This window comes from Urocitellus parryii, unplaced genomic scaffold, assembly GCF_045843805.1.
Source record: "Urocitellus parryii isolate mUroPar1 unplaced genomic scaffold, mUroPar1.hap1 Scaffold_67, whole genome shotgun sequence".
NCBI lineage: Eukaryota > Metazoa > Chordata > Mammalia > Rodentia > Sciuridae > Urocitellus > Urocitellus parryii.
The window spans coordinates 914,608-924,112 of NW_027554122.1; the positions used below are offsets into that span (position 1 = coordinate 914,608).

Here is a 9,505-nt window from a genome sequence, read left to right on the forward strand (position 1 = left end):
GGAAGAAAGATCAACACAGAAAAATAAATTGCATTTCCATATCCTTTCATCAAATAATTGAAATATTTATTATAAAATAAGAAATGGTTAGGGATCCATATGATAAAAGGTGTTTAGGATCTGTACACAGAAGAGAAACATTACTTTAACTCTCAGAAAACACCACTGAGAGAAATCAAAGTCTTAAATAGATGGAAGATTTGTTAAGACAGCGGTTTTCCTTGCAGAAAAATTAAATCCATCACTTCAATGCAGTCTCAATCAAAATTCCGGCAGCATTTTTGTAGAATTGAAAAGCAGATCCTGAAACGTGCATGGAAATGCTGAGGACCTGGAAGAGCCCAAGCAATTTTGGAGGACGAGGCTGAAAGATGAGCACCTGACTCAGTCGCTGCAGAGCCACAGTGATGGGGCTGTGGGGTCTGGGGGAGCAGATCAACGCATGGGGACAGGGAGTGAAGGAATGCACCCTGGTGTATGTAGACCACGGTAAAGGAAATTCAGTGGAGAAAGGAGTCTTTCCATTAAATTAGGCTGGGACAATGATAGAGCCACACTCAGAACAAATGCCAACCCCCTGTCACCATGTAAGCAAATTAACTCAAAATGGATCACAGACCTCATGCAGGACAGGAAACAGTAAGACTTCCAGAAGGAAAGGTGATGGCCCACTTAGGCAACCATCTCTAGATGGGATGACAGGACCCCACTCCACAAGAGAAACGAGACAGCAAGTGGACCTTCATCAGACTCAAGCGCTGCCCTTGAAGAGGTACAGCGAGGAGGGTGGAAGGCAGGCCGCAGAACAGGGGACGTCTGCAGGTCATGCTCCTCAGCCAGAACTGGACCCAGAACGCAGGACCCAGAATGCAGGAGGAGAGCAAACAATTTGTTTTATTTAAAAATTTTTAGGTCTTTCTTTATTCATTTTTGTGTGGTTCTGGGAGTGAGCCCAGGGCCCCTCATGTGGTAGGCAGTGCTCTATCACTGCATGACATTCCTATCTTTTTATTAAAAAAATTAAGACAGGGTTTCAAGCCTGGGTACCCTCAAACCTTCAGACCTCATGATTCAGCCTCCCAAGTAGCCGGGGTTACTGATGGCAAAAAAGCTCAACACCATGTCGCAGGGAACCCAAACTAAAACCAAAATGTGTTATCATCTCATACCCACCAGAAGGTCTGAAAATTAAGACTGAGCACACAAGTGCTGGTGAGAGGGTGGACACCCGGAACTCTGGCCCAGGAAGAGCTGTGACCTGGTACAGTCACTTTCACAGACAGATAAATGCACAGCTGCATGATCCACGGGCTCTGTCCCTAGGTACTCACCCACGACCAACGAGGGCTTTGACCCCTACCAGGGCTTGGACACCAATGTTCAGAGCAGCCTCATCTCCAATAGCCCAAAGCTGGAAACCGTCCAGATGTCATCAACAAGTAAATGCAGACACTGTGGCATGTGCACACCACGGTGCCCAGCAACGCCAATTGACACCCCAACAACGGACGGAGCTCACCATTACCAGGCAGGTGGAAGATCCCAAGCACGGGGTGCACAGCCCACCACTGCGTCCAAGGAGCACTGCAGGAAGGGCACTCATGGACAGTGATGGGGAGTGGAGGGGCCAGGCCCACGAGGGGCACAAAGAAACCCCAGGGGAGGGGAGGGTGTCCTTGCTCTGGCTACGGTCATGGTTCCACAGTCAGGGACATGTCAGAACTTATCAAACTGCTCTGTTCAGTAAGTTCACGCTGCACACCAATGGCACCTCAGGGGAAGGAGCAGCGAGAAAGTGGCCTCTTTCAGGGAAGGGGACAGCCGGGGAGGGGCAGGGCAGGAATGGGGAGGGGAACGCATGTTGTGAATGACCCAAGAAGCTTCCCCGGGGGCTAGAAGGATCAAAAACCCTTTGTGGAACGAGGCAGAGTATTAAAAATAAGAACACATCCAATTTGGGCAAAGAAAGGGAGGTGGTGAATCGAACTGTTTCTGGGCCTGAAGGTTACCAGATTTTTTTCTTAATCGTTCTAAGGAGAAGCGCGAGGGCCGGAGCTGCCCATCCCAGAAGGCAGAGCAGGGCGCGCTCCCCAACGCCTCCACACTCAGCCCAGCTTCAACGCCCCCTCAAGCTGCACACAACGGGAAGCCTCGGCCCAGCTGAGGACACAGCGCCCAGCGTGTGCAGGGAACTGGCATGGCACCCGTCCCCGTGCCCCACGGCTCCACTGGTTCTCTGCTGTCAGTGGACGGTCAACCCGAGTCCTCGGCTGATGTTCAGATCTACCCAGGGCCATTTGCCTCTTCGCATTCAAAGCCCAGCCTCACACTGCCAGGCCAAGACAGGCTGGAAAGCCAGGCCCAGGGGTCTTCAGGAGCAGTGCTACTGCTGAAGAGCATCCACGGACACATGGACACTCCAGCTCTCTGACTCCTTAAAGTGCACTTTAAATGCTTGAGCCGTCGGAGATTCCAAGTGAAACTGTGCAGTTTGATCCTTTCTTGGAGTGCCATTTGAGGCTCCACCTGAAATGTGAGCTACAGGCAAAAGTGGAGAAAGCAGGCGGGATGGATGATCACCCTAACCTTGAACATCCAGAGCCATCAGAGGCCCCTAGAAAGCCGAGTGCATGAACCTCTGCCCTCGACAACAGCACATGCTTGTCTTTGCACTTTCAACCATTTTGTTGGATAGCCAAAAAGGTTGGGTTGTTTATGCAACCTAAAAATGGGCACAAGCCTTAAATGAAGTTCCCAGGAAGATGGACCAATGGCCACTGAGCCCAGGACAAGATGTTCCTGGTCAAGAGTCAGTGGGATGCAAACTAAAATCACCACGAGCTGCCCCTTCCCAGACCAGACCTGCTGTGACCAGGAGAACTGAAGCCAGGGGGCACAGGCAGCACCCAGGAAAATGGCCCTGCAGCCTGGCTACAGGATCTCGGGGGCAGCCCCCGTGGGAGGCACTACATGGTTTCACAAGAACACATGGTTCCCGTGGTTCCAGTCCTCAGAGCCCACCCTGCAGGGCTGAGAGTGGATGTAAAGGTGTGCACACTCCCACAGCCACTGCAGAAAAGCTCACAGCAATGCAAAGGTAGAAACAGACCATGACCTTGAATAGATGGTGGATGGCCAGCACAGGCTGCAGCCACACAGGGAATGCTATGCTGCCATAAAAAGGGATAACGTCCTGATTCTTGGTATAGCAGGACAGACCTTGAAAACAACCACTAAGAGAAATAAGCCAGTCACAAAAAGACAACTACGGGATTCCACCTACATGAAATGTCCAGAGCAGGCAGATTCATAGAGAAAGAATGTGGACTGGAAGTTACCAGGAGTGGGAGAGAGAAGAAGGGGGTTACTGCTTCATAAGCAGAGTTGTTTGGGGTGAGGGAAGAATTAGAAATAGAGGTGATGCCGCTCAGCACTGGAATGTGATCTACATCATGGGCTGTACACTGGAAATGCTTAATATCTCAAGTCTCGTTATACATTTTATCTCAATTCAAAAACAGCCAAATAATACAGGCATTCTAAATAACTGGCTCTCAGGAAAACGATGTATTCACTCACTGTCCACTCGACCAGGGGGGGAAAGGCCCTTGTGCACAGAGACCACTGGAGGCACAGGGGCGCAACCTTGGATGACACAGGACGGCACAAATGAGCACAGGGCCAGAGCCATGATGAGGGAGAGCCATAACCCCATAACCTGCCAACTGCCCTGAGACGGACACCCAGACGGCCACAGTACCAGCAGCTTTGATGCCCTCCACGTACTTCTCAGGCAAACATCCTGCAGGTGACACACCCATTCAGAGGCTACATGTGCCCTGCAGGCCCCAACACCCAGACTTCCCAGGGTCCACCTGCTGGGTCCACCTGCTGGGTCCACCTGCTGGGTCCAGGCACGGGACCAGGTGGCTAGCTGTCAGGGCTGCCACAACAAATTCACATGGAGCCGGTGGCTTCCGCATCAGCAATGTGACTTCCTGTGCTCACTGTGGCAGCACGTACGATACAGAGAAGATGAGCATGGCCCCTGCACAGGGATGGTCTGCAGATTCTGAAGCGCCCCATGCTGTTTCTCACATGGGTCAGAATGGCGGCTATCAACAGACAACAGTAAGTGTCCGTGAGGACGTGGGGGAACGGGCCAGAGGAGCCTGCACCGGGACCTGCCTGAGAGTCCTCCCCACTGTCCTAGCCCTGGCCTTGCTTCTGGGCTCTGGCTACCACCAAGTTCTGGTGTGCACCAAGTTCCCAGGCACACAGCTGTCCTCCCCTTGGCACCAGAGTGGACTTCAGCTTGCTTCTCTCAAATGACCTCTGGGATAGAATTCTTTTTGCCCTAAGTGTGTTGTTTTTAAGAAACAGGATGACACAAAATTGGACTAGTATCATACTGGTGTATGGCCTTGGTGTCACTCAAGTCCCTGGACAAAGGGCAGCATCCACAATGTTGGGACAGGAGCAGCAGGACTCCACTCCACAAGCAACAGGGTGCATGGAAGAGTGAGGACCCTCCAGGGGCCAGATTCAGTGCTCTGTACCACTGAGAGTCAGGACCCAACCCAGCCCTCCCCAAGGGATGACAGGGAGCCATGCAATCAGGCCTGTCCCCTCCTGCTCAGAGCCAGGGCACGGAGGCAGACGCCTCAGGCTGAAGACCTATCACATAGAGAGTGGCCAGCTGCCCTCTCCCCCACAACTGCCCCGGGTTTCCCTGCAGTGGTAAGCAGGGGCTCAGCATGATCTCTGTAAATTTGAGAGGAAAGACTTCTCAAAAAGTCCATGTTTGTAAACAGATACCTTTTATCTAAAGTTATTCTTTATATGAAAGAATCTCTGTTTTCTCTCCAAGTGCATATGACAGCACTGCTCCCACCGCAGCCTACTGAGCAAGTTTCTCAGAAGGGTACCGAAGTCTGCGGCATCCATACACAGGACCGGGGCTGGCTGGTCATGAACTCAGGGACTTGGAATAGGCTTCTAGAAAGTGCTCGGCATGGCTCCTGTGCCAAGCAAGGCAGTCTCATGCCTCAGGAGCTCTGGGGCTACCAGGGACAACACAGCAGCATTAATTGTCACAGACAACAGCAAGGCAGGGCCAGAGCAGAGGGTCCTGGGGATGAGGGTGAGGTGTGGGGTCTCTGCAGTCAAGATGCTGTCCCACCTGGCCTGTAGGTGGCAGGAGCAATAGCTTGGCCTCCAGGACCCGGGTCTCCCCATAGAAAGCAGAAGAGACTGGGGCGGCGCTCAGTGTGGATCCCTAACCCTGCTAGAAGCCCTGGGTTCCACCCCAGCTTCACAAAGCCATGCCAGGGAGGAGCATGAAGCAGAGCCCAGGGAAGTCCTCGGCACCCGCAGCCTCTGTCCCCTCAGCCTGGGACAGTCAGGTGACAATTCCTGGAAGAAATGGTGCCCAGTTTGTGTAAGAGGGGTAGAGTATGATGCCTAAACCACCAGGCAAAGTCCCCACAGCACCCCCAGTCTCCCAGCACATGCTCCAGGGAAGTTCCTGCTCCTCCCCCACTGGACGGCAGGGACCTTGGATGTCTCTGCACCCATTGCCCAGAGCCTGGCAGCAGGCTTGGCACACGTCACTCAGCGAGAGAGAACCAGCCCCTCCCGGTGCTCAGAGTCATGGTCCTAGCACGCCCATCGCTTCCTTTGTTTCTACACTGAGCCCAACGGCTGGGATGGGCATCACTGATCCTGAATACAATGCTACAGATCACAGAAATTGAGGCCCAGAGAGGGCGCGTCAGCCCCAGAGCCCATCCAATCTGAACCAAACCACTTGAAGCCAAGCCCCCGGCCCTCCTGCTCCAGCTCAAGCACCTGGCTCTGGTGCCCAAGCCGTCTTGGCTGCAGTGTGACGACGGCAAGGTTGCCACCACCCACATGGGGTGGAACTCACACTGGCATAAGGAGAGAAGCTGCTCTGCTGGCAGCAGGGCCTCGCGGTGGCAACGTCATAAAGAAGAAACTGGCTGCCTGCAGCCAGTGGACATCTTCAACCAGCCTCCCCACCGCATCCTGGAACTTAAGGGCCGCAGGGCCCGGGGCTCAGACCAGAGAGCAGAGGGGTGAGTTGCTGCCCAGAGGAGATGGTGCTGCAGAGTGGCAACAAGGCCTGCCGAGGCCTGGCACCCAGTGTGGATCCAGAAAACACAGATGGACTGGACTGGTGACAAGCAGCCTGCCTGATGGGCAAGGCGGGCCAGAGAGGAGGAGCGCGGAGGAGAGGCTGGAGAGAGGCTGCAGCAGCCCGCAGTGGGCTGAGAAAAAGAAAGAAGAGACTCGGCAGAGGGAGAAAAAAGGCAGGCCTGTGTGGAGTCGGCGTCCTCCGATGCTGACCTCAGCCTGCAAGGTAAGCTGGAGAGGATGATTACTACAGTTCCAGTCACTGAATGCTGTCAAGTGACGACTCGTCATTGCCAGGTCCCTGCCACACGTGTGCACTTGTGTTCTCACACACACTCCTGCATTTGATATCCAAAAACACCACTGATGATGGAGCAAAGCCTCAACAGATAGAATTTAAAAACAAAGGTCTCTCGAGTCCCAGGGAGTCCTGACCACAGGGAGGACATGCTAGCCTGCCCTCTGCTTGGAAGCCAGGGCGTCTACTATCATCATTTGCAACGGCGCACAGGAGCGAATGCCTTTGTTCAAAAAAGAGCAGCCAGGTCTCTCCCGCACCCTGAGCTGTCCGCAGGCTGATTGCTCAGGGCTCGCAGTGACTCCTGTCTCCGCTGTGCCCGGACCTGCTTCTTGACTCACCGCCGCCCTGGGGGTGCACTCCAGCCTAACCACAGACGTCCTCCCTGTGGTTAGCCGCAGGAGCACGCTGCAGAGCCCATGGGCTAAATGAGAGGAGCCATGCAGACCCTGCTCTGCAGGCTCTCAGACCTTCCCCTGCTCCAGTCCCTGTGTGTTGACGGTGTATAATCTCCAGAGCAGAAAGAGACAGTGTACACTTCCTCCCAGAGCCCGACGCCACGGGTCCAATAAAGAGAAAGGGCTTTGGGGTCAAAGGACCTGGTGTCCTAGCACCCTAGCAAGTCCGTCAACACCAGACACTCTTCATCTGTGCACAAGAGACCATGACCCTGTTCCCCGGACTCGGAGAGGCTCAAATGTAAAAAGCAGGAAAAATTTAAAGGTTGATTCAGGAGTCCCTGCGAGGATGGCCACATCGGTAATTACACAGCCCATCTCGACCTCCCAGTGAGGCTGGGGGAGGGCACTTCTCAAGGCAGGTGGCGAGAGTCACTGGAAGAGGGCAAGCTTGCGGACAGAGTGGCCAAGATCTGCCACACAGGCGCCTCCTCTGCTGCTCCCGCCTCCTGCACATGACACACAGCTACTTCCATACGCACTGGAACTTGTGTGTTGGTGGAGGTGTGCCCAGGCGAGGCACAGTGCCACTCACTGCCTGTGTCCCCACCTGCTGTGAGAGGAGTGAGTTGTGCTTGGGAGTGGGCTGGTTCAGAAAGCCCACCAGGCTCCCGGGAAAGACCTACATCACGTCTCTGGCCTGCTCTCGCCTGCACTTCTATCTGAGCACCCAGAACTGCTTTCAAAGGATCCATCCCAACAGGAAGACAGCAAGACAGATGACAGGTGCTTAGGTGTCCCAGTGTCCGGGCTCTCACTCATCGCCCTCAAGTCCTCTCCCTGTGAGCTGCTGACAATCAAGAGCAGGACCCAAAGATGCAGGCTCCTTCTTCTGGAGGCCACCCCGCCACCACCCAGCACAGGAGCAGCATGCACACAGCTTGATCTCCGGGACTGGGCGTCCAGTGCTTAGCTAAGATGAAATGCTGTGTCCACCCCACACTTCTGAAAACAGACTGAAGTGCAGGCAGGGCTGAATGTTTCAAGCAATGGAGTTGAAGACAGGTGAACCTACAACACCCAGCAGGCTGATGTCCCCAGCACATGACAGCATCTGGCCGCTTCATGCTCAGTCTGTGCCCAGCTCTTCATCCCCCTGGACGGGCACAGGGCAGTGTGCGCCACAGCAGTCTGGGTGGCAGGCGAGCCACCTGCAGATCACAGGCAGGGGGCTAAGAGTCCCTCTAACTGGTTATTCTTTTTATTTGTCTTGATTTTCATTTTTATTTTGCTAATCTTTTGCAGTGTTGGGGATGGAACCCCAAATCCTGTGCATGTGCCTCGTGATCCTAGACAAATACACATCAAGAAAGATCTTCAAAGGTAAAGGAAAGCAGAATAATGAGCCTTCCCACCCCAGGGGAGGCCTGGCGCTGGGCCACAGCTCAGGATGGGCTGGGCTCACCCTGGGGTGCAGAGTGGGCAGGGGGAACGCCCGCCAGCCTCGCCCCACTCCCAGGTCTGCCGCACACCCACACCATGGGGGAAAACCAGCAGACACTACCCCCTGAGCCACACTGCTTCAGTCCTAAGAGGGAGACCTCCAACTACCCTGTTCCCGCCACCACAGTGCCAGGCCCCGGTTCTTATCTGCCACAGTCCGGCTGCAGCAAACTAACCAGGGGGGTGACGAATAACTTGTGTACATTGATACAGCAGGAGTAGGAGCCCTTTATTGTAGGACAACAGAGGTATTTATACATTTTGCACAACTTATCTTAATTAGCATAAACTAGATACATCAGTCAACCAATAAGGAATCTCCACACTTAATGGCTCGCTTTTGTTACTTCTCAAACCACTCCCTCTGGCATTTTGCCAGGCACCATCCAGACTTGTTTACGAACTCTAACATTCCCCTGGCAAAATACCAGGTGTTATTTTGACTTGTTTACAGACCTTAACACTTATCTAAACCCACAGAGAAGACAGGGGCACTTCTGACATTATCAATCCCACCTCGGCCATCCCACATAACAGAAACCATCACTTCCAAAGCCACCAGTAACCCTATTTCCCCATTGTTTATTGGTACATTATATTGTACACAGTGGTGGGACTTGTTACATATTCCCATGTTAACACACCCTCTTAGTATAAAGAAAGGAGGGTAAAATTTCCAAGAATCGTGAAACCACAGATGGGAAAAGAGCCACCCCCCGTTTAAAAGAAAACATTCAGCTGGGAAAAGGAAATATAGACAGTCATTGGTATTTGTACCACCCTTACAGACGTAAGTGTGGGTGAGCTCAAGAACCAAACCACATAGTACCCAGGCTGTGCTGCTCACAAAGCCACGCTTAGGGTGCTACACTTAAAAGCATGTTTGAACCATATCCAAACAATTAGTTGAAGAATTAAGATTCTGTGCTTTTCTCTGCTCTCTTTGTGGGTCTAAAGGACCAGGAAGGCCCGGGGCCTTCCTCCTGAGCCTGACACCTCTCTTGATGAGAGCTTTTTGTCCTCGTTGGGCAGGTGCACATTCCCCCTGGGCAAACCCTCAATTCAACCTCAGCTGAAATCTACAGCCAGAGCATCTTGAGCTCCAGGTCTTGCCCATGCCAGGCACCTGCACCTGGAGTACAGGTAGGTA

At 53.3% G+C, this 9,505-nt stretch overlaps 1 non-coding gene across 1 annotated transcript; it reads left to right on the forward strand.

Moving 5' to 3' along the window:
* The first annotated feature begins 3,984 nt into the window (after positions 1-3,984).
* On the forward strand, positions 3,985-4,092 carry LOC144252930 (U6 spliceosomal RNA). Its single transcript, XR_013343082.1, has one exon. It is a non-coding gene; the product is annotated as a U6 spliceosomal RNA (small nuclear RNA).
* The last annotated feature ends 5,413 nt before the right edge of the window (positions 4,093-9,505 follow it).